Source organism: Typopeltis vanoorti, chromosome 16 (assembly GCF_054136105.1).
Source record: "Typopeltis vanoorti isolate ZY-2024b chromosome 16, IOZ_Tvanoo_1.0, whole genome shotgun sequence".
NCBI lineage: Eukaryota > Metazoa > Arthropoda > Arachnida > Uropygi > Thelyphonidae > Typopeltis > Typopeltis vanoorti.
Window position 1 is genome coordinate 21,489,173 of NC_143564.1, and position 23,531 is coordinate 21,512,703.

The window sequence follows — 23,531 nt, forward strand, 5'->3', positions numbered from 1 at the left end:
TTTGTCTTGTTATTGCTGGCCTTCATACCATATCTATTACAACAGTTATTCAATTTAGTCAGGGAATCTTGCAGACTTGTAGCAGAGTTATTTAGAAGTATAACATCATTCAGGGCTCACCATTATCCCCCTCCCCATTGCTAACTTTTACATGGAACATTTTTTGAACAATGTGCTTTAGATTCCTCTCCTTTAACACAACACAAAGTCTGGCTTAGATAAGTTGACGATGTTTTCGCTATCTGGCTCCATGGTCGCCAAACATTAGACACTTTCCTCAACCACCTAAACAAACAACACAAACGCATACAATTCACAACTGAAGTTGAAAAGCATAAAACGCTTCCATTTCTTGATAGACTTGACACATATCTTCTGTCGTCAGGCAGTCTTTCCATTTACAGATTTACAGAAACCGACACATACCGGCCAATATATACATATAAACTTCTACCACCACCCAACACAAAAACTAGGTGTCATTAATACACTACAAAATACCTTCTGCAAAATTAAAAAACCTACTCAACTCATCCAAGGATCCACTTCCTCTGCTGGCCTAAGTTCGATTCTCATCATGATGAGAGGAATCCTTATATGGGAATTATTCAATTGAAGATGAGTTAACTGATCTCATATGGGGAGTAGCAGGTAGGACGACTCTGAGTAACTTCAGATTTTTATCCCACATACAGAGAAATCGGATGTCAAAACACATGCAATTTACAGACAAAAAAAAATACTAGTGGTGGTGGTGGTAGGCAGTAGATGGCATTGGTAAAGATTATAGTAGTGGTGGTTTCTTGTAGTTGGTGAATAAGGTAAGTGATAGACATGGAGAGTTAAGTAAGTGCCCTCCTTCATTGAGTCTTTGGACTCCTTGGAGGCATCACAAAATAATAATAACAATATCACACCTTTTCCTGCTATCTACAAAATTCTGTATTCTACATTTCTTCAACCTCTCTCAAAAGTCCTGATATTGTCTTAGTCACTTGTCTCTGGACCCTCTCCAATGTTTCCACATCACACTGAAAACCAGTGACCAAATATGAGCACAATAATCCAAGTGTGGTCTCACAAGTGGCACAACCACTTCCTTATCCCTACATGTTAGAGTACTTCTTCTCATAGTGGGTCTATGATGTGTAGTCTTTGCAACACTTGCAATATGCCGCCCTCTAAACTTTGGTCTATTCCCAAATCTCATCCACTTCCTGCAGTACAGCACTCTCATCAAATCTCATCCACTTCCTGCAGTACACAACCTTATATTTCTGCACTTCAAAATGCAACACCTCACACTTATTAATATTAAAACTACAATCCCACTCTTTTGGTCAAATCAAAGGTCTTGAAAGTTTATTTTTCACTAGGTTAGACTATAGTAAATCTAGTTTAATCCTTTATCCCAGTGAGAGCAAACAAAGTTTGCGCCTGAAAATATCTTCAGGACTGAATATAGTGTTGTACTATCTTACCTGGGTAAGTAGTACAACACCAGGCAACTCGTGTCAAAGGTGTCAACTCGTGTAAAACACATCTCCTTGTGGATATGTATAGTATACATATCCACAAGGAGATGTGTTTTGTATTATGGGAGATACTGGGATAGGAGTGTTGGTAGCTTGCTCCACCTTTGACACGAGTTGCCTGGTGTTGTACTACTTACCCAGGTAAGATAGTACAACACTATATTCAGTCCTGAAGATATTTTCAGGTGCAAACTTTGTTTGCTCTCACTGGGATAAAGGATTAAACTAGATTCATTAAAATCAAAGGTCTATTCAATCTTCCTGAAGGGAATTAACATCGGCAGTGCTATTCATAATTCTCCCCAACTTTAATCATCAGCAAACAACTGAAGATTCCCATTCAGTCCACATGACTTATCATTTACAGACAAGTTAAAGAGTAGGTACCTAAGAGCAGAGTTCTGGATCACACCACTGACTATCTCCTTTTTTGAGACATTTCTCAATCATACATAACTTGCTGGTATCACTCAGAGGGCCAATCTCCAATATTATTATTGTTGTTATTATTACCTGAGACCTCCAGGGGGGTCAAGGACTAACTGAGGGAGGATACAAATGACCCAAACCAGCTGTCATATCTTCCCTTAAATTCATTCACACTAGATGTACTTACTACCCCTAAAGGCAAATTATTCCACTGATTCACTGCTCTGCATGAGAAAAACCTAGCTCTTACCACTTTCTTGACTGTGAACAAACTTAACTTCTATGGATGTCCCTGTGTTCTCTCCCCACCTTCCATATAATGCAAATTTTCATCAGATGATATCACCACCTGGATGATATACTCTTGCAAAGTGTTCACTTAGTGATTCTACTATTTCAACTGAGTCAGTTACCTCATTGGCATTCCTTAATCATTGTGCCATAAACATTCTTTCTTTTACTTGCAGCATATCAAAAGAACTGTTTGGGATACTCTTTAGCCTGTGTTGCCAACTTCCTTTCATAATCTGGTTTTGCTTTTCTTACCACAATAGCTACCCTTTTAGCTGTGACTTGTACTGTTCATGTACCTGCTGGTAACCTTTTTTCTTGAATTCCCTCTACAATTATTTCGTTTTTTGCAGCATCAACTTAATCATGATATTCATCCATTTAACTTCCACCTGATTTACTCTCCTGACTCTAGGTATGTAGTCTGACATTACCTCCTTCAAGCATTCCTGCACCACTTCCCATGCACTATCAACATCTGGTCCCTGTAGTTTTACATGCCATAACACCAATCCAAGCAATCTCCTAAGCTTGTCATATTTAGCAGCCAGGTAATTCCACATATACCCTGTCTTAACTGAAAATTGCACACATTTAGCTCAGAGGTCAAGACTATATGATCACTCCCACCAGTTGCAGCAATGGGGTCATATTTGTTACAGACAAATTCTCAGATGCATTTACTAGATCCCACAATAATAGCTATATTAAAAGATGTTTATGAGAATGCAGTTGCAGCAGTTAGAATAGGTGATGATTTGGGAAAATGGTTTAAAACAAGCAGAGGTACTAGACAGGGGGACCCCATATCACCAAGCATTTTCATTGCACATTTACAAAGAGCAATGGATAAAATGAAGGAAGATGCAAAAGGAATAACAGTGCATGGGATGAGATTCAACAATCTGAAATTTGCAGATAACATTGTCATTGTTCAAGAAGACAAGAGAGAAAAAAAAAACCACTGAAACTGTTAAATGAGGAAGGGAAGAAATTTGGACTTGTTATGAACTTGGAAAAAATGAAGACGATGGTATTTCATGAGAAGAACATGAAACAAAAGAAACATGTGGATGGAATTGACATATGATTTGGACTGTAAAAAAGAAATAAAGATCAGGATTACAAAGGGAAGAACAAATCTGAAGGCCATGGATAACATCTGGAAAAGTAAAGTGATTGGCATGCAAACAAAACTAAGAGTACTGGAAACGTGCATCTTTAGCGGTGTACTGTATAGATCTGAAATGTAGGAAATAAATAAAGAATCAAGAAAAAGAATTCTGGCATTTGAAAGGACTTATTACAGAAAGTCACAAATGAAGAGCTCTATTGGAAGATACAACCAAAGGAGAAGCTAATGCAGAAGGTTATAAAATGTAAACAGCAATTATATGGACGCATCTGCAGAATGAGTGAGAACCGGAAGATAAAGACATTCATGTTTGCTATTATAGATGGTGTAAACAGAAGAGGTAGACCATACAGAGAATGGATAGATGACATAAAGGACTGGTGTGGAATGGGTGTACAGAAACTGTGACACTGTGCACTGGACTAAGAAAGTTGGAAGAAGATAGTGAAGGAGGCAGTGGACACCAATGGGCAGTGAGCCTATGGTTCATGATGATGATGATGAATTACTAGATCGAGCACTCTTGAACTCCTAGTATATTCCATCACATGCTGTTTCAGGAAATTAACCCTTAGTCACTGCATAAATTCCATTTCCTTTCTCCCATGTGTACTCTCTTCCTTCCAATCTACGTTCCCATAGTTGAAATCCCCATAATAATAACCTGTCCTCCGCTCATTGAGTGTATTTGCCAATGCATGATATAGCACGCCCACAGATATGAGACCCTTTGACACTTCTGCGCATGTCAAAAGAAGGAGAATCCATTCTGATAATAGGATAATCAATCCGCACTGTGAGATGAGTGTTTATTATTACACGTCGGAAAATTAACTTCTCTTTTATGATCATTATAGTTTTTCACATGTTGGTAACCAATTTGTACGTCACCTTATTTCTTTCTTCCCTTCAACATAAATTGAGTCTTCTTGGCAGTCTGCTAATGATAGCTCTCGCTTATGTGGTCGGACTATATCTCCATCTTTTTCATCCCCTGGCCCATAGCAGTCCAACTGTATATTTTGTTCTACTTGCCTCAGTCTCTCTCTCTCTCCAGATAGCCTCAAATGTGCTATTTTCACTGGCCTACTCTTGAACTTCTACTCTCTTTGGCTGCAGTTCATTGGTTATCATCAATAACACCCCCCCCCATTCCTTTCTCTCTATCCTCCCTGAACACAATACCCTACCCTTCACGTCTATCCCACTACCTACAGGTATAATTATACACGATCTCGCTTTACACGTTTTCGCTATAATGCGATTTTAAAAAGTTAATTTTAAAAATTTCAACCGAGAGCAATTTTGCAGTCACCCTGTACATGGTCACGTGACTTTGTGCACGCACTGCTTTGGCAAGGTAGAATCGTGCTGCATGTCAGTCTCGCAGAAGGTGTAGAACTAGTAAGCTCCATTGTTGGGGTCTCCTGCAACATAAACATTATGGAAAAAAGAGTAATTGTGATCAAAGTGCTTCCAAGACTAAATAAACAGAGAAAAGCCATAACACTGGAGGAAAAATTAGAAGTTATAAAGCAGTATGAATGTAATGAGTGCACAGTCGACATAGTCAAAGCTACAGGAATTTCAGAATCAACTTTAAGAACAAGAAATCAAGTAGAAATATAAAAGAAAGTTGTAAAAATCCAACGAGAATGTTGACAACTAAGATAGCACAGATAAGAGCACCAATTATGGAGAAATTGGAAAGGATGTTGGCCCAATGGATTGAACATGAAAGTCAATGTGCTGTTCTGTTATCCACCTTAATTATCCAGGCTAAAGCGAAAAGTTTGTTTGATGATGTGAATGCTATAGATCCTGATCCTAAAGTGCAGTTTGAACCTTGAAATGTTCAAACCACCAAGCACTTGCAGCGAAAGAGCTGGGTGATTTGAACGTTTCAAGGTGCAACACAGATTCCATAATCTCAAGCCGACCGGCAAGGCTGTGGGAGCTGATGTTGTTGCTGCTGAGAACTTTCCAGCAAAATTTCTAAGTTCAGGAATATGGTTATTTGCCTCAGTAAGTGTTCAATCTCGATGAAGCAGGGTTGTTCTGGAAGAGTATGCCTAGTAGACCATTTCTATCAGTGGAAGAAAAGAGGGCCTCAGGTATTAAAGCTTCCAAGGAACATCTCACTTTGCTTGAAATGCATCTGGAGATCATAAAACTAAACCACTGATGGTTTATCACTCTGAAAAACCCACATGCACTCAAGGGCTACTCAAAGGAGGATTTGTCTGTTATATGGCAGTCAAATAAAAAAGCATGGATTACCGGAGCTGTGTTTGAGTCCTACTTTTGCAATGAACTGCATCATGAATTGAAGGCTTATTGTGACAGGATAAATGTATCCTTCAAAATTCTTCTGCATCTGGACAATGCACCAAACATCCTCCAAGCATTGCTGAAATTGATGAGAATATCAAAGTTATTTTTCTGCCACCAAACACAATATCCCTCATTCAACCCATGGATCAGGGGTGTTATTGCAACTTTCAAACGAGTTATTATCTCCGCAGAACATTTTCGCAGCTAGTTCAAGCTACATGTACCGACGGTGAGGATAGAATTTCCGTGACAGAAATTTGGAAGAAATATATTATAAAAATGGCACTTGACAACATTGGAGAGACATGGGCAGAAGTTAAGCAGTCCTGCATGAAGGGAGTCTGGAAGAAAATTTGGCCTGGCGTTTCCGATTCCAATGATTTTGATCCTGAAAGTGAGCTTGCCAACTCAAGACATGACATAGTTAACATAGAAAAATCTGTTGGATTTGAGGATGTAGATGAGACATATGTGGATGAACTGCTGAATGAGTCGCACTCATCAGAGCTCATGAATGATGAAAGCTAGGAGCCCTTTGTTGCTGAGCCCATCAAACAGCTTTCAACAAAACAAATAACTATGAATTTTTTATACACATTGACAGTGTCAACAGAAGAAAATGATCCTAATGAGACTAGAAGCACCAAAGTTGAGAGAGAGAAATTCAGAATTTTCTGACTTGCTACAAAGAACTTTATAGAGAGAGGAAGAATGCTGCCCATCAGCTGAGTCTCAACTGTTTCATTAAAAAAGTTGAAGATCATCAGCCTATCATCCCAGGGACTTCAAGAGAGCAAGAGAGTGATGATCCAGACTCACCAGATCCAGTCCATTCATTATCCAATTGAAGACGATATGTAGTGTTTAGGTGTTAATGACATTGTATTAATTAAATTCATTCATCCAACCATTCATTAAAATTTGTGTTTTTGTTTATAAGTTTAAATAATTCATTCATTAAATTTCTTTTGCTCACAGGTGTCAAGTTTTCATTTTTTATCCTTCTGAAGAAATCCCTGTCCCTATCTCACCCATGCTAAATTCAACTCACTTTATGCAATTTCGTGTTACACAATTATTTCATAGAACCAATTAATCGCATAAAGCGAGGGACACATGTATATCATCTTCTGTTAGTCATGTCACATTAATGCCAATAACCTCTGGCCAGGATTAACCAACCAATGCCAAAAATTCCTACTGCTTGTTTTGAATGCTTCTGGCATTAGTGAACATAAAGTGCAAAGTTCCTTAGGCTCACCACTATCCTTACACTTTATACTATCTCATTCTGGTTCGTTACTAGTGGTACTAACTTAGGTATGCTATACACATTGTTACACTCAACTACCTCACTGATGTCTGCATATCCACTCAACGGCTTCTGCCCCCCCCCCCCCTCCACAAGCTCTAGTTTCCCTGATTCTGCACATCTATTCCACTTCAACACTTTTTCCAGACTCCAAACACCAAATCCATTCAGATGCAAATTTCAAAACATAAAGCAATTCTTAATTTTGGTAAGAAATTAAGAACATTACTTAACCAAACATTTAATTTTTTTTAAAAAAAGGTTAGTTTTTCTAAGGGACAAATGCAGAAAATTAAGATAAAATTTGTCTTAAAGGACCAGTAATGCTAAAAAATTTGTGATATTAAACAGAAATTTCATTTATAAAAATAATTTCACTCACTTTGACTCTGATGATACCCTTCTGGACTTCGAAATTTATTACAGCATGTTTCCTCACGTGTATTAAAAATGTAAGGGTAAGTCTGAAAAGAAACATAATAATCAGGCTGTAGAAAGTGAGTAGGATATGTACAGCAGGATTATAGCATAATTATGGCAATGTATGTGTTTGAACTGGGGATCCTGAGAAAACTCTCGGGACAGCTTTTTGTCCTGTATTTTAGAGTTCAAGACTGAATAACAAAATCGATGAGTTACAATTTCTATTTTATTACAAACATCGTGCTCTGTCATAACAGGGAACTGTAGACGTTTGTTATTTTCTCAAGCCGAATGATGGCAACACTGCAACAATGATAAGTTCGTCAGAACAGTGCGCATGTGCATTGACATTTTGGTGTGTGCCGTGATATGTGATGGATGCGCATACTAAACTTTCACCCTCAGTCATAAGTGTCCCGTATTTTTTCCCAATGTATCTGGGATCCCTAGTGTGAACTGAAGAATAAAAAGTACTGGGGTGGGGCAGAGAGAGAGAGAGAGAGTTTGATTTATAGTCTGTTGTCACTTGGATAGCAAAGGTCATACTGTGTCAAAGTAAAGGTTGTAGCAGTACAGAATGTAATAATAAATAGTAATAAACTGACAAATTAGTAAATAATATGTACTGTGTTATAATATGTATTTTCCAGCCTGGCTAGCCAAGTGGTTAGTTACCTACTCTCCAACCAATGGGCTGCTTGTTGAAATCTTTCTATGAGAAGGTATGTTTCTGATTATTTTTAGGTGAGAGATGTATTTCATTGTCTGGTGTCTGAAACCACCTCCATGCTTATTGGAGACCTCTCACTTTGTAGAGAATAAATTAAAGAAACAAAAATACAAAAAATATATACAAAAGTGATGGGGGAAAAAAATCCTTAGCCTACCGTGGGTGGGCTTAGGATTTGCAAACAACTTTTTTTGGTTGGGAGCCACATAAAAAAACTACAAATAGAAAATTTAAAAATAAATTTAGCAATTCAATATTTACAACAAAAATGCAATTTATAATTAAATGTGCTTAAATAAATGAATTCTTTGTAAAAAGTTACACATCATGCAATCAGCCTGAGTGGATATGGCTCAGTTAGACTAGTAACAGAGAAGTCTTGCATTTACTATTTTTTCCGATATATTACAAAGATAGCTGGTCAGAGTGATAGCTCGATGAGATGATTGATGGTTTTAATGGTGCAAAGACAGTCATACTGAGCTATGTCAAGGGTTATAGAAGTACACAAGGTAAGACAATTACAAGCATCCATGACTGCAACAGGATTCGGACCAGCAATGTTAGTCAGAGAACAGATATGCAAACCACTTGGCCAACCAGGCTGGCAACAGGTCAATAACTATTTGTTTGAATTTGATCCTTTTGGGGAGGTGGGGGGTGACAGTGACAACTGATTTAGACCAAGAATCCAGACACCTTTCCTCCTGAAGCTATTCTGTTGTATAGAAAAGCAAAGGATATCTATTAAAGATGATGGGGAAAATGTTTTATCATCTGATAATGGATATCAATGGGGCCTACTGCCCTGCATGACATAGTAGAAGAGCTAATTTTAATTCCTCCTTAAGAAAACACTGATTGTACAGCTGTAGTGCACTGGGAGAAAAATTTAAGCCACTGTTTCACTAGCTGCTCTTTCAATATTAAACACACACACAGGGATTGAATGACAGAGAGAATGTGTCGCGAGATTCGGAAGTTGAATTGGATTGGAAGAGGCAAGAAATGAAATGGATGCGGAATGAAATTAAGAAAATTCGGGTAAAAAGTATTACAAAAAATCATGATGGCACGAAAGAGTTAAAAAAAGATGAGTGAGTAGCGTTGTATTGCGACTCCATTATTAAAGATATGCTGGAGGATAGCATGCTCAAGGTAGGTTTTCCAGGCAGTTGAATGAGTAGAGTGATTAGGGCATTGGATATGAGGTGGAAGCGAGCAAAAGAGTTAATAGTTTTAATAGGTACAAATGATTTGACAGAGGACAAAGAAAGTGAATAGAAGGATAAAAGAGAATAGTGTGACAGGAAGTCAGCGTGTTGCCTAGGTATGACTGTGGTGAAATAAGATGGAGAGTAAGGATTATGAATGATATGCTGGCTGAAATGTGTGAGGAGATGGGAGTACAGTTTGTTAATGTGTGGAATGAGTTTGAGGGATGAAGTAAGCTGTATGGGAGTGATGGACTGCATTTCAGTGGTTATGGTGTTAGTCGCTTGGAGAGACTGCTGCTGGAAGGTAGAGAAGTGAGTAGAGAGAATGAATCAGATCAAGCGGGAAGTGATGTGCAAGAGCATGAGAGATTGAAGAAGTGGATATGAATGGGGAAGTGAGTGGTATGAGTATAGAAAATGAGAGAATGGGTATGCAAGAGGAGCAGGGAAATGGGGAGGCTCAGGGTGGACAGGGGTACACAGCGTGAGAAAGGTGGATGCTCCAAGAGGAGGTGAGAGCATGTATAGACAGGAAAGTAATGGGATGACCAGGGATCAAGAGGAAACAGTTGGAATTGAAAAGGGTTCTAAAATGAAGAAGCAGAAAGGGAAATGGTCCCAGTCTAGCATGGAGAGATCACATTGAGTGAGTGGTATCAGTGGAACTAGCTGTAGATCCAGAAATGAGCTGTTGTGTTTGTATACCAATGCTAGAAGTATAAGAAACAAGGCAGATGAAATGGTTGCACTAATTGAGTCTGTTCACCCAAAGATTGTCGGAATAAGTGAGACATGGTTAGAAGAGGATGACATCCTGACAGGAATAGAGATGGAAGGGTATGATGTGTTCCGTGAGGATAGAAGGGGTAAAAAGGGAGGGGGAGTGCTACTGATGATAGAGAAAGAAAGAGCTATGTCCATACAAAGAAGAGATGCAAGAAGAAAATAGCACCAGTGGTTTTGAGGCAGGATAGAGGTGAAGATAGAGGTGAATAGAATCAAATACTTGGAGGGATGTTGTTATAGACCAGGTAATGTGGATGGTAGTGATAATGAAATGTATAATAAAATTAGCCAAGCAAATAAGAAAAGGGTGATCATTATGAGTGATTTTAATTAATGCAATATATACTGGAATGATGAGATAGCAACTGGAAGTAAAGGAAATGAATTTCTTGAGTTTTTGATGGATAACTACCTCAGACAGTATGTAACAGAGGGCACACGAAGGTCTTGGATTTGGTCCTCTCATCAGAGGATGTAATTATAAATGAGGTGTCAAATCATCCACCAATTGGTGAGAGTGACCATGAGGTGATTACATGGATGGTTGCCAGCAGTGTGAGGACTTCTGTGAGAAAAGGGTATATGTGGAACTACAAGGGGGGTGGGGATTAAGAAAAGCTCAGGAGACAGCTTGTGGGTGTGGAATAAGGAGTTAGCTGGAAAAGAGATGATTGCAGCTTGGGGGATTTTCAAAAACTATCTAGATGTAATGCAAACTATCTAGATGCAAGTAGATGCAATGTCTAAATGTATTCCAAGGGTGAGAAGGTTAAATAAGATAGGTATGAGATGTTGAAAGTTTATTTTTTGCTAGGTTAGACAATAAGTTTAGTTCAATCCTCTATCCAAGTGTGAGCACACAAAGTTTGCGACGGAAAATATCTTCAGGACTGAGCTAAAGTTACTGAGCTTGGATAAAGTATTAAAGTAAACTTATTATTGCAGGTGTGAGATGGATGAATGAAGAGATTAAGCATGCGATACAGAGAAAAGGGTAATTGTGGAGGCAGCATAAGAGAAGTGGAAATAACCAATTTCATGAGGTATACAAAGACCAGGCAAGAAGGATGACTTTGTTTGTGAGGGTAGATAAAGAGAGGTATGAACAGCAGTTAGCTAATGAAGCCAAAAGAACCTAATGAGTTCTTTTCATATCTAGCAGCAAAAGAAAGAAAGAATGATTATGGAAGGATGAAATTGATTGGAGAAAATGGTATAAAGACAGCTGTTCAGGATTGGAGGAAATGGTATAAATATAGCTCTTGCAGAATGTGTGGTGGAGATACTTAATGAGCATTTCATAAAGGTCTTTTAATCTTGTGGATGTGACCTCATGGAGAGATTGAGAGCAGTTGATGATGGGGTGGAGAGACTGCCTGTAAGTGAGCAAGAGGTGGATGAGGAGTTGAGTAAACTAGGTGTTAATAAGGCCTGTGGGACTTGATAATATATCACTACATATTCTGAAGGAATGTGCCAGGATGTTGACACGTCCTTGACATATTTTGACTGCTTCCTTGGGCAGAGGAGAAGGCTACACAGTAATATATTTGTATTTTGCAAAGGCTTTTGATAGAGTACCTCATGATAAATTGATAGTCAAACTAGAGCAGATGGGGTTGGATATTAGAATACTGCATTGGATTGGAGACTGGCTGTCTGATAGGTGTCTACAAGTTGTGCATGGTGGAGCGATATCCAGAAAAAGGAAAGTCACTAGTGGAGTGCCTCAGGGGTCTGTTTTAGGGCCATTACTGTTTAACATGTATGTTAATGATATTGGTGTAGATTTGGATGGAGATATTCAGTTGTTTGCAGATGATGCAAAGTTGGGACAAACCATGAAGAGTAGTGAAGATGAGGCTTTACACAACATTGAGTTAATTGAGGCCTTACACAACAGAGACTTGAATAAATTGAATGATTGGGCATGGAAATGCAGATGAAAGTTCAATGTTGCAAAATGTAAGGTTTTAAAATTTGGAAAACAAAGATGGGATGCAGAATTTATGCTTGATGAGGATATATTGTTGGAGGTAGAGGAAATAAGAGATCTATGGATGATAATTATTATTATTATTATTATTATTATCACCATAAAACCTCATGGAGTCAAAGATTCATCCTTTTATGACACACACACACACAGCTCATCATACCGTGCCGTAAACACATTCAAACTCCCTGCAGACACCACACTCTCAGGCAAGGCATTCCAATCATTCACAACTTTGCACGGAAAAAATCTGCCTCTCACTCCCCTACTCACACCCTCATTATACAGTTTCCAGTGATGACCTCTGGTTCTTCCTGGATCTCCCACTATTCTCTGCAGAACTTCTCGAGTGTTGATCCTATAGCAACCCCTTACCAACTTGTAGGTCTCTATCATATCTCCCCTCTTCCTCCTGTCCACCAAACTCTGCAAATTACATCTTCTCAAGCTTTCTTCATACTCGACATTCCAGAGATCAGAAACTACCTTAGTAAGTAGCCTTTTGGACTCTCTCCAACATCTCTTCATCCTTCTGAAAACCAGGTGACAAGATCTGGGCAAAATAGCCCATGTGTGGTGTAATCAAAGCCTTATACAATGGAAAAAAATCTCCCTACTTCTAAAAGTCAGTGCCCTCCGAATTATTCCGAGAAACCTTTGGGTTGTCATCACAATTTTGGCTATGTGTCCGCTAAATTTCAGGTCCCTATCCACTGTCACTCCCAGATCTCATATTTGCTGCACCTCCAACAATATATCCTCACCAAGCATAAATTCTGCATCACATCTTTGTTTTCCGAATTTTAAAACCTTGCACTTTGCAACATTGAACTCACATCCCCATTTCCATGCCCAATCACTTAATTTATTCAAGTCTTCTTATAAGGCCACAACATCTTCTTTCTCTTCATGGTTCGTTCCAACTTTGCATCATCTGCAAACAACTGAATATCCCCATCCAAATCCTCACCAATATCATTAATATACAAGTTAAACAGCAATGGCCCCAAAACAGATCCCTGAGGCACTCCACTAGTGACTTTCCCTTTCTTGGATATCGCTCCCCCATAAACAACCTGCTGATACCTATCAGACAGCCAGTCTCCAATCCAATGCAGTAATCTAATATCCAACACCATCCGGTCTAGTTTGACTATCAACTTTTCATGAGGTAATCTATCAAATACCTTTGCGAAATCCAAATATATTACTGTGTATCCTTCTCCTGTCCAAGGAAGCAGTCACTTTATTGTAATAAGTAAGTAGATTACTAAAACATGACCTCCCTTTAGCAAATCCATGCTGTCCATCAAAGATAATACCATTGTCTTCAACCCAATTCTGGATCCTAGTTCTTACAAGCTTCTCCAACAACTTAACCACAACACCTGACACACAGATAGACCTATAGTTTGATGCTTGAGTTCAATCACCTCCTTTATGTAGTGGCACAATCTTGCCCTCCTTCCACTGCTTAGGAACTTGACCGAGTTCAAGACTCGTATTAAAAAAATATATCAAGGTAGGTGTCAATTCCCTGGCACATTCCCTCAGAATACATGGTGATATATTATCAAGTTCCAAGCCTTACATCTAGTTTACTCAACTTCCCAAACAACTCTTTCTCACTTACAGTCAGTCTCTATTCCCCATAATGGATAAATAACTAAAATTTACGGGACACACTGATAAAATTGGAAGAAAACACAAAGGATTCTGGGAATGATGCAGAGTACACTGACATGTAGAACTAGGGAGATTCTTGTTCCATTGTATTATAAGGCTTTGATTAGGCCACACATGGACTATTGTTCCCAGATTTGGTCACCTGGTTTTCAGAAGGATGAATAGATGTTGGAAAGGGTCCAAAGGCAACTGACTAAGGTAGTTTTTGGACTCTGGAATGTCCAGTATGAGGAAACATTGAGAAGATGTAATTTGCAGAGTCTGGTGGACAGGAGGAGGAGGGGAGATATGATAGAGACTGCAATTTGGTAAGGGATTGTTATAGGATCAATGCTGGAGAAGTTCTACAGAAAATAGTTCGAGATCAGGGGAGAACCAGAGGTCATCCTTTGAAACTGTATAAAGAAGGTGTAAGTAGGGGTGTGAGAGGAAGGTTTTTTTTTTGTGCAGAGTTCTGAATGATTTGAATGCCTTGCCTGAAAGTGTGGTGTCTGCAAGGAGTTTGAGTGTATTTAAGACATGGTATGATGACCTGTGTGATAAAAGGACCTCCAAGATGAATCTTTGACTCCATGAGGTCTTGGGATAATAATAATAATAATAATAATAATAATAATAATACATTCTGCAGATCCTAGCAATATTATCTACCAAAGTCTGTATTAGTTTCAGAATCAGCAACAACACATCTGTTATGTTCCAATGTGGACAAACACAAATCTTTTCATATTATGGATTTGATCCCGTAACATTTTTGCACTAGTTGGTTGATTAATCAATGGTGCAAATTTGATTCGAGACTTTTTTACTCTAACATCTCATGTAATATGCTTCCATGGTCTAAGCACATTTAAATGCTATTTAAATTGTACTTTATTTTGTAACATTTAAATGCTATTAAATTTGATGTGGAATCTATGAAATATATCCCAGGCTCTGTCTAGATCATTTTTGGCTACTTGACATTCTGGATTCCACCACAATTTTGGATAGATTGGAAAGTGAGATGATGTTTTTGGAATTGTAGCTGCTGCTGTCTGGACAATACTATCTATGATATACTTCAATGCTTTCAAGAGTGACACTGTAGATGGTGCAATTGGTGCACTCAACAGAGAAGCACTCGTGACCAATACTGTTCAGGTATGGAGAAATTATCGAATGGTTATATAGACATAAATGAATTAATTGCTACTGATATTTTCTTAATTTGCATCTTTTCAGCATAAGAAGATTTCAGGACAGATATGGTGATGGTGGCTAACTTCCTCTTGCCTCCTGATAAGATATATTTTGTTCTGCCTTTTATCTTTGATATTTTGTTTTCATTCTTCCCCTTCTGGCATGCACTGGAGTAGGCTGAATGACATTCTTGACTGCTGACACATTCAGCTTTCTTTGCAGGTCAAGATTTATTATCATGCTCTTTACTGTCATATCGGGCATAGGTAGTAGAGCCATAACATGCATTTTGGGCATGTCCATATTTTTGACATTTAAAGCATCTCGATGGATTAGGAATGTACAGGCTAAGAGGACAATTAAGGTACTTGCTTTAACAGATGTTGGAAATTTATGTGTATCAAAACTGAGGATGATAGCAATGGTTGGAACCATGTGACCATCTTTACGTATCACGACGTGCCTCACACCTGTCACTCCTTGATCTTTAAGCTCTGAACATAATTCTTCATCTGGAAAATCAAGAATGTCCATTCTGGTATTATTACTCCTTGAGAGGAGTTTTGTGATTTATGGGGGTGTTACTGTAATTGTTATTCCACCCAAGTAATTTTTCTGACTGTTGTTCACGTGATGTTTTCACAAGGATATCACCAGATCATAATTTTTTTTAACTGTGCTGGGAGATCCTTCCATTCCTATTAAACCCTTTTGCATAAAGAAGGGCAGCATTTTTGCTGTTGTCTTTTCACCTGTTGCATAGATTATTATTATAATTATTATTACACCCTCCATGGAGTTGACAGACTCATCATGGGAGGTTCATTCAACTGACAACACATTTATCATATAGAATCTTAAAATCCTTACCACTCCTTGCATTAACAACACATTCTGGTAATGCATTCCATTCACTGACAATTCTCCATGAAAACAATCTACTCCTCACACTCTTCTTTACCACACTTTTACATAACTTCCAGAAATAACCTCTGGTTCTTCCCCTCTCACCTTCTACTCTTTTTATAATCCCCTCTGGATTAATCTGATAAAATCTTCACTAACTTAAATGTCTCTATTATATCACCTCTCTTCCTCGTATCCACCAAACACTGCAATCCACATCTCTTCAACCTCGCTCCATAGCCAGCATTCCAAACTCCTGATATTGTCTTAGTCACTTGTCTCTGGACCCTCTTCAATGTCTCCACATCACATTGAAAATCAGGTGACTAGATCTGAGCACAATAGTCCAAGTGTGGTCTGACCAGTGCCTTATACAGTGGCACAACGACTTCCTTATCCTTGCATGTTAGAGTACTTCTTATCACAGCAGCAGCACTACAATGTGAAACCTTTGAAACCCTAGCAATATGCCCTCTAAACTTCAGTCTACTTTCAACCATCACTCCCAAATCTCTAATCTCATCCATTTCCTGCAGTACAGCACCACTGATGTAGTACACAGCCTTATATTTCTGCACTCCGAAATGCAACACCTTTCACTTATTGATATTAAAACTATAACCCCCACTCTTTTGTCCAAATAAAAAGCCTATTCAAATCTTCCTGAAGGGATTCGACATCAGCAGTGCTACTTATAATTCTTCCCAACTTTGCATCATCAGCAAATAACTGAAGATCCCCATTCAATCTACAGGATATATCATTTACAAAGAAGTTAAACAGCAGGGTCCCAAAAGCACAACCCTGTGGCATTCTGCTGGTTATCCTTTGTTTTTTGAGACACTGCTCCATCATACACAACCTGTTAGTATCTATTAGAGAGCTAATCTCTGATTGGTCTAACCAATATTCTATTCCCATGCTCTGCAGCTTTTACACTGACTTATCATGTGGTAATCCATCAAATGCTTTTGCAAAGTCCAAGAATATCACTGTATATGATCCTTCCTTATTATTATTCTTATTTGTCACCTCAGGGAGTCCAAAGACTCATCAAGGCAGGGCATCCACTCTACAACTCTGCTTCCACCACTCACAATCCACCAACTGACCGCAACTACACCAACGCCACCTACTGCCAACCACCACCACTAGTATTTCAACAGACAATCACAAGCATCCATGCCCACGGCAGGAATCGAACCAGCAACCTCTTGACTGGAGATCGGACATGCTAACCACTCACTATCAAATCTAACACACTTGTCGCCTTATCATAGAATGCAAGTAAATTATAAAACATAACTTACCGTTTACAAATTCATGCTGTCCATCATAAAGAATGACATATTCATCAACCCAATCCTGTATTCTATTCTTACCAATCTCTCCAACACCTTGACCACAATCGCAGTTATACAGACTGGCCTATAGTTGGAGACTTCTGTTTTAGAACCATGACTGTGAAATAGTACTATTTTGCCTTCTTTCGACTCCTTAGGAACCTGCGAGACTTTCATTAAATAAACAGGTCAAAGGCATAACTAACTGTGGTGAATATTCCTTATGAATACATGGTGATATGTCATCCAATCCCACAGCCTTATTCACATCTAACAAAACCAACATCTGATACACCTCTGCTTCTTTCACTTCCAATTCTCCTAATATTTGCCTCTCTTCTATATATATTGTACCGGATCATTCACATAAGTATGATATACACTAATAAAGTGCTCGTTCAATAATTCTACTATATCCTTTGCAGCAGTTAGTTTACTACCATGGCTGTCCACCAATGTTAGTCTATCATAATTATTTTCCCTCTTGCTTGCTATGTAGCGGAACAATTCCTTTAAGTAGGAACAACAAGGAAGAATTTTTAGCCTTGGTTGGTTCTTCCTGCCCACAGGTTATTGGCATTAGGAAAACATAGCACAGAAGATGATATAGTTAGTGGGATAGAATGTGTAGGGTATAGTGTGTTCAGGAGGGACAGAGAGAATAAAATGGGGAGGAGTGTTATTGATGATAGCTGATGAACTGCAGCCAAGGAGAATAGAAGTTGTATTGCAGGATAGTGAAAAGAGCTCATTTGAGGCTATTTAGTGTGAGATTGAGACTAGCAGAACAAAATATACAGTTGGGTGCTGCTATAGACAAGGTGATGGTGGAATAGATGGTGGAGATAGTAGGCATAAACAAATTGATGAAATGAGTGGAAGGAGGGTAATTATTATGGAGCATTTCAACTATGGTAACATTGATTGGAAGGAGGAGAAGACACATGTGAGGAAGGAACTGGATTTTATTCAGTTATTAAGGGATAACTATCTGAGACAGCAAAATACTAGTGGTTCGAGAGTGCTGACCTAGTAATAGCATCTGAGAATTTGACTGTAATGACTATGACCATGTTACCACCTATTGGTGAGAGTGATAAGGTCATGACCTGGGAGGTGGCTAAATGTGTGAAATTTTCGATTAAGACAGGGTACATGTGGAATTACCATGCTGGCAAGTATGACAAGCTTAGGAGATGCCGTGGCATGTAAAACTGCATGTTGATAGTGCATGGGAAGTGGTCAAGGAGCATTTGCAGGAGGTTATGGCTGACTGTATACCTAGAGTCCGAATAGTAAATCAAGTAGGGGTTAAATGGATGAATAACACCATTAAATTGAGCTGCAAAAAAGAGAAACAACTGTGGAGGGAATTTAAGGAGAAAGGTGACCTGCAGGCACACGAACGGTATAAAGTGCAGGCCAGAAGAGTAACGAGTGTGGTAAGAAAAGCAAAAGCGGATTATGAAAGGAAATTAGTCATGCAAGCTAGAGAATCCCAAATAGTTACTTCAATATGCTGCAAGTAAAAGAAAAACTCTCCACGGCAGAATGATTTTAAGGAATGCTGATGGTAGGGAGGTCACTGAATCAGTCAATATAGTGGAATTACTGAGTGAGCACTTTGCAAGAGTATATCTTCCAGATGGTGACACTGAAGGAATAAAAACCATTAGTTTATATGGGAATTATGGTGAATGAAGTGGAGGTGAATAGTCTATTACAGAACCTTAATGTGAATACATCTGTGGGATTGGATGGTATACCAGCACAGGGATTACGTGAAGTGGCTAAAGAATTGTCAGTGCCCTTGACCATATTGTTTAATCTGAGGCTCGGGTCTGGTTTAGTCCCAAAAGGGTGGAAAGAGGGGAAAATAGTTTCACTGCATAAAGGAGGATCCAAGACTATTGTTGCAAATTACTGACCGATCAGCATATGAGGAGTCGTTGTCAAGGTCTTGGAGAAAGAAGTCAAGGGAAAAATACAGGAATGGATTGATTAAAATGAGTTACTGTATGGGGGACAGCATGATTTTGTGAAGGGTAGATCATGTCTCAGTAACTTGCTCAAGTTTTATAACACAGCAACAGCTGAACTGGATAAAGGTAATGGGCTCACAGTGATACTGCTGGACCTTGCTAAGGCCTTTGACAGGATACCACGTGGAATTCTAATCCGTAAACCACAACATATGGGAATGAATATAGGGTTGGTGAGATGGAGAGATATCAGAGAGTAGTTTACTCAGGAGTAGAGTCCAAAACATGGCTTGTGACTAGTGGTGTGCTGCAGGGTTCTGTTCTTGGATCACTGCTGTTTAATTTGTTCATTAATGATATAGGGAAGGATCTGAGAGGAATGGTTCATTTGTTTGCTGATGATGCAAAGTTGGGTAGGGCAATAGTGAATGTAGAAGATGTCAAAATTTTGCAAATGATTTGGATAGATTGGAGGTCTGGGCTAAGGAGAATGGATGTCAATTTAATGTTGAAAAATGTAAGGTTCTGCATTTTGCAGTTAAAAGATTACCAGCAGTATACCACATTGGTGGAACTGTACTCCAGGAGATTGATGAGGCCATTGACTTGGGAGTGTTGGTGGATAAGGAGTTGAAGTTTAGGGGGAACATTGCAAAAGTGACTAAATGAGCTCATCAAATCACTTGGTTACTGAAGAATACTTTGACGAGCAGAGACAAGCAAGTTATTGTTCCTCTGTATCGAGCCTTGATAAGACCCCACCTCGACTACTGCCCATATTTGGTCACCTAGGTTTTGTTCTTGATGGGGGAGGAGGTTGAGAGGATCCTGAGGTGAGTGACCAAGATGATAGCAGGTCTATGGAATGAATCTTATGAGAACAGGTGGAAGATTTGTGGGTTGCAGAAATTAATTGATAGGCAAAAAAGGGGAGATATGATTGAGACATTCAAATTGCTGAAGGTTTTCTATAGGATTTCAGAAGATATTTTTGAGAACAGAACTAGTGGTGGGAGAACTAGGGGACATTCATGGAAGCTGGGTAAGAGTGTGGTTAGTAAGGGTGTTAGAGCTAGGGTTTTTACTTTTCGAGTGGTGAATGAGTGGAATAAGCTGCCAGAGTCTGTTGTGGGTGTTATGACAGTGAATGAGTTCAAGTCAAGGTATGATAGATACTGTGTGAATGTCGAACAGTTGTGATGGACATGATGTTTAGGGCCTCCCTCGATGAGTCTAAGGATTCCTTGGAGTCGCCCGTAATAATAATAATTTGTTTAGGATCTGAAAATGATGGCCCCCTGAAAAATTTGAGGATGAAAAATTCATGCTCAAAGCATTTTATTGTTCAGTACCAGAGCTCCCTGACCCATCAAATCATACATGGATGTCCACTTCATTGTCACTGACAAGCAGTGACTATTGAGAGCAGTGACAATGCACTATTGAGAGGAATCCCTGGTCTATCCCAGACACTATATCAGTACTATGCCAAGCCTTGGGCCCTGATCCAAGACAATTTGATGGAAGACTTACTGCAACACATTGATCCTTGCAGGTAAATACTGTTGTGGAAGAACAGGACAATGATGAGGTTTTTGTAATGAGATAGGTAATATACTTACAATTTCAAGTGATAAAGCGTGAGCTCATACAACTAGAACCCCCCCCCCCCACATACACACACACAATACACAATCAGGTGTATGATGATTCAATGAAAAGAGTTATATTTTATTAGATCATAAAGAATTTGTATTTTGTTCCTGCAAAGAGTAATGCTCTAATGGTACACTGAAGGAGAGTGAAATAGTTGGTTTCTAAGGATGAATGATTTAAAAAGTGACAAGTATGGAATGGGAGAAGATATAAAAGTTACTGGAAAAAGTAAAATATATGAGTGAGAGAGATAAGAAAGTAAGTCTGTAGTAAAGGTGTGACTAAAGTGGACTAAATCAGTCAATAATTAGATTGTACAAGAAGAATGGTGTAGTTTGTTGTTAGTTCATGGAGTGAAATTGATGGATGAGATGACATACATGACTGATGCATTGCAACCAAATGGATTTGCAGTTAGATATATGGAGAAACTGTAATTAAGTGACTTGATGTGCAAAATGAAAACAGAATCTGGGGACAGATGTGATGAGAATGAGTAAACACCCATCAGACAAGTAAGTGTGATTATAGGAATGATTAAAAATAGTTGAGTGTATTTTCTCAGGTATTAAATTTGAATGAGGCAGTCATTACAAGATGCACAAGAATGCCACATGGTACATGAGAAGTAGTCAGGAATGTTTGAGGAAAGCAATATCAGATTGCAATCCAGGTTCATGTGGATAAACCAACAATAATACATTGTTGGAATAAAGCAACAATAAAACTCAGGAATTTATTAGCTGTTACAATAAATAAAATACACTGACTGGTTTCATCATCTAAAATAGAACTGATGGTTGGTATTAAAAGTATGGATGGCCAAATCAGATCTATCATTTCTGATCAATGTTATTTTCGACCACTATTTACTTAAATAAGATAACTGAAAATTGGACTTTTATTGGTCCGAAATTTGATACAACTATTATTATTATTATTATTATTCAGGCCTCCATGGAGTCAAAAGACTCGTCGAGGGAGGTCCTTCCTAAGACAAAGTCTGTTAAGACTCATCGAGGGGAGCCCCCCCCCCGAGAAACACAAAGTCTATCATACCACTCTTTAAATTCATTGACCGTTCTCGCTCCCACCACTTCATCAAGCAATGCATTCCACGGCTCAACTACCCTCCACACGAAGAAACCACTCCTTACCCTCTTGCTCACAGTTTCCTTTCGAAACTTCCAGGGATGGCCTCTTTTCATCGCTCCTTCCCGCTGTTCAACCAAGCGAAAGAACTCCCCAGTGTCAACCCTATAACCACCTCTCAACAGTTTAAAAGTCTCAATCATATCACCTCTCCTTCTTCTATCCACCAAACTCTGCAGTCCACATTCTCTTCATCAATCCTCATAACTATCCTTGTACAGTCCTGAAACCATCTTTGTCATCTGTCTTTGTATCCTTTCCACAGTTAATTTATCTCCTTCAAATCCTGGGAACCAAATCTGAGAACAATAGTCCAAGTGTGGTCTGATCAGAGACTTATACAATGGAATGATAACCCTCTTATCTCTGCAGGTCAGTGTCCTTCTCATTATTGCAGCAATCCTCTGTGTTACCTTCACCACCTTTGCAACATGTCCCCTAAATTTCAGGTTTCTATCAATCATCAACACCAGATCTCTTGTCTCCAATACTTCCTCCAGTATAACTCCTCCCATAGAGTATGCAGCATCCCATCGATGTTTCCCAAACCTCAAGACCTTACATTTTGCTGCATTAAACTGACACCCCCATTCGTTTGCCCATCTATCTAGCTTATTTAAATCCTCTTGCAGGGCTACCACATCTGCACTATTACTAATAATCCTTCCCAGTTTCGCATCATCAGCAAACAACTGAATATCTCCCTGCAATCCACTGGCTATGTCATTGATATAAAGGTTAAACAATATAGGTCCTAGTACTGAGCCCTGTGGGACCCCACTTGTAACCCTCTGCCTCCTTGAAACTGCTCCACCATACACAACTCTCTGATACCTATCAGACAGCCAATCCTGAATCCAGTTGACCAATCTGACATCCAAACCCATGTGCTGCAACTTAAATATCAGCTTTTCATGTGGCATCCTGTCAAATGCCTTCGCCAAGTCTAAGAAAATTGCAGTATATGCCTTTCCCTCATCTAATGTTCTTGTAACTTTATTATAAAAGGCTAGCATATTGCTAAAACAAGAGCATCCTTTCACAAATCCATGTTGATTCTCACAGATAACATTATCCTCATCTGCCCAATGCTGTATACGGTCCCGCACTACTTTCTCTAAGATCTTAACAACTACTGATGACACACAGACTGGCCTATAATTAGACACGTCCAGTCTGTTACTACCCTTATGCAATGCCACTATCTTACTCATTCCCTGGGCACCTTTGCCGAAGCCAGACTTTCATTGAAAAGCCACGTTAAAGGCACTGTCAATTCCCTAGCACATTTTCTCAAAACTCGGGGTGAAATACCATCCAGTCCCACAGCTTTACTGACATCCAGAGTACTCAGTATCTGAAACACACTCTCCTCCTGTACCTCCAGACCTCGTACCAGTCCTATCCTTCTAGCATTAAAACTGACTCCTCTAGGA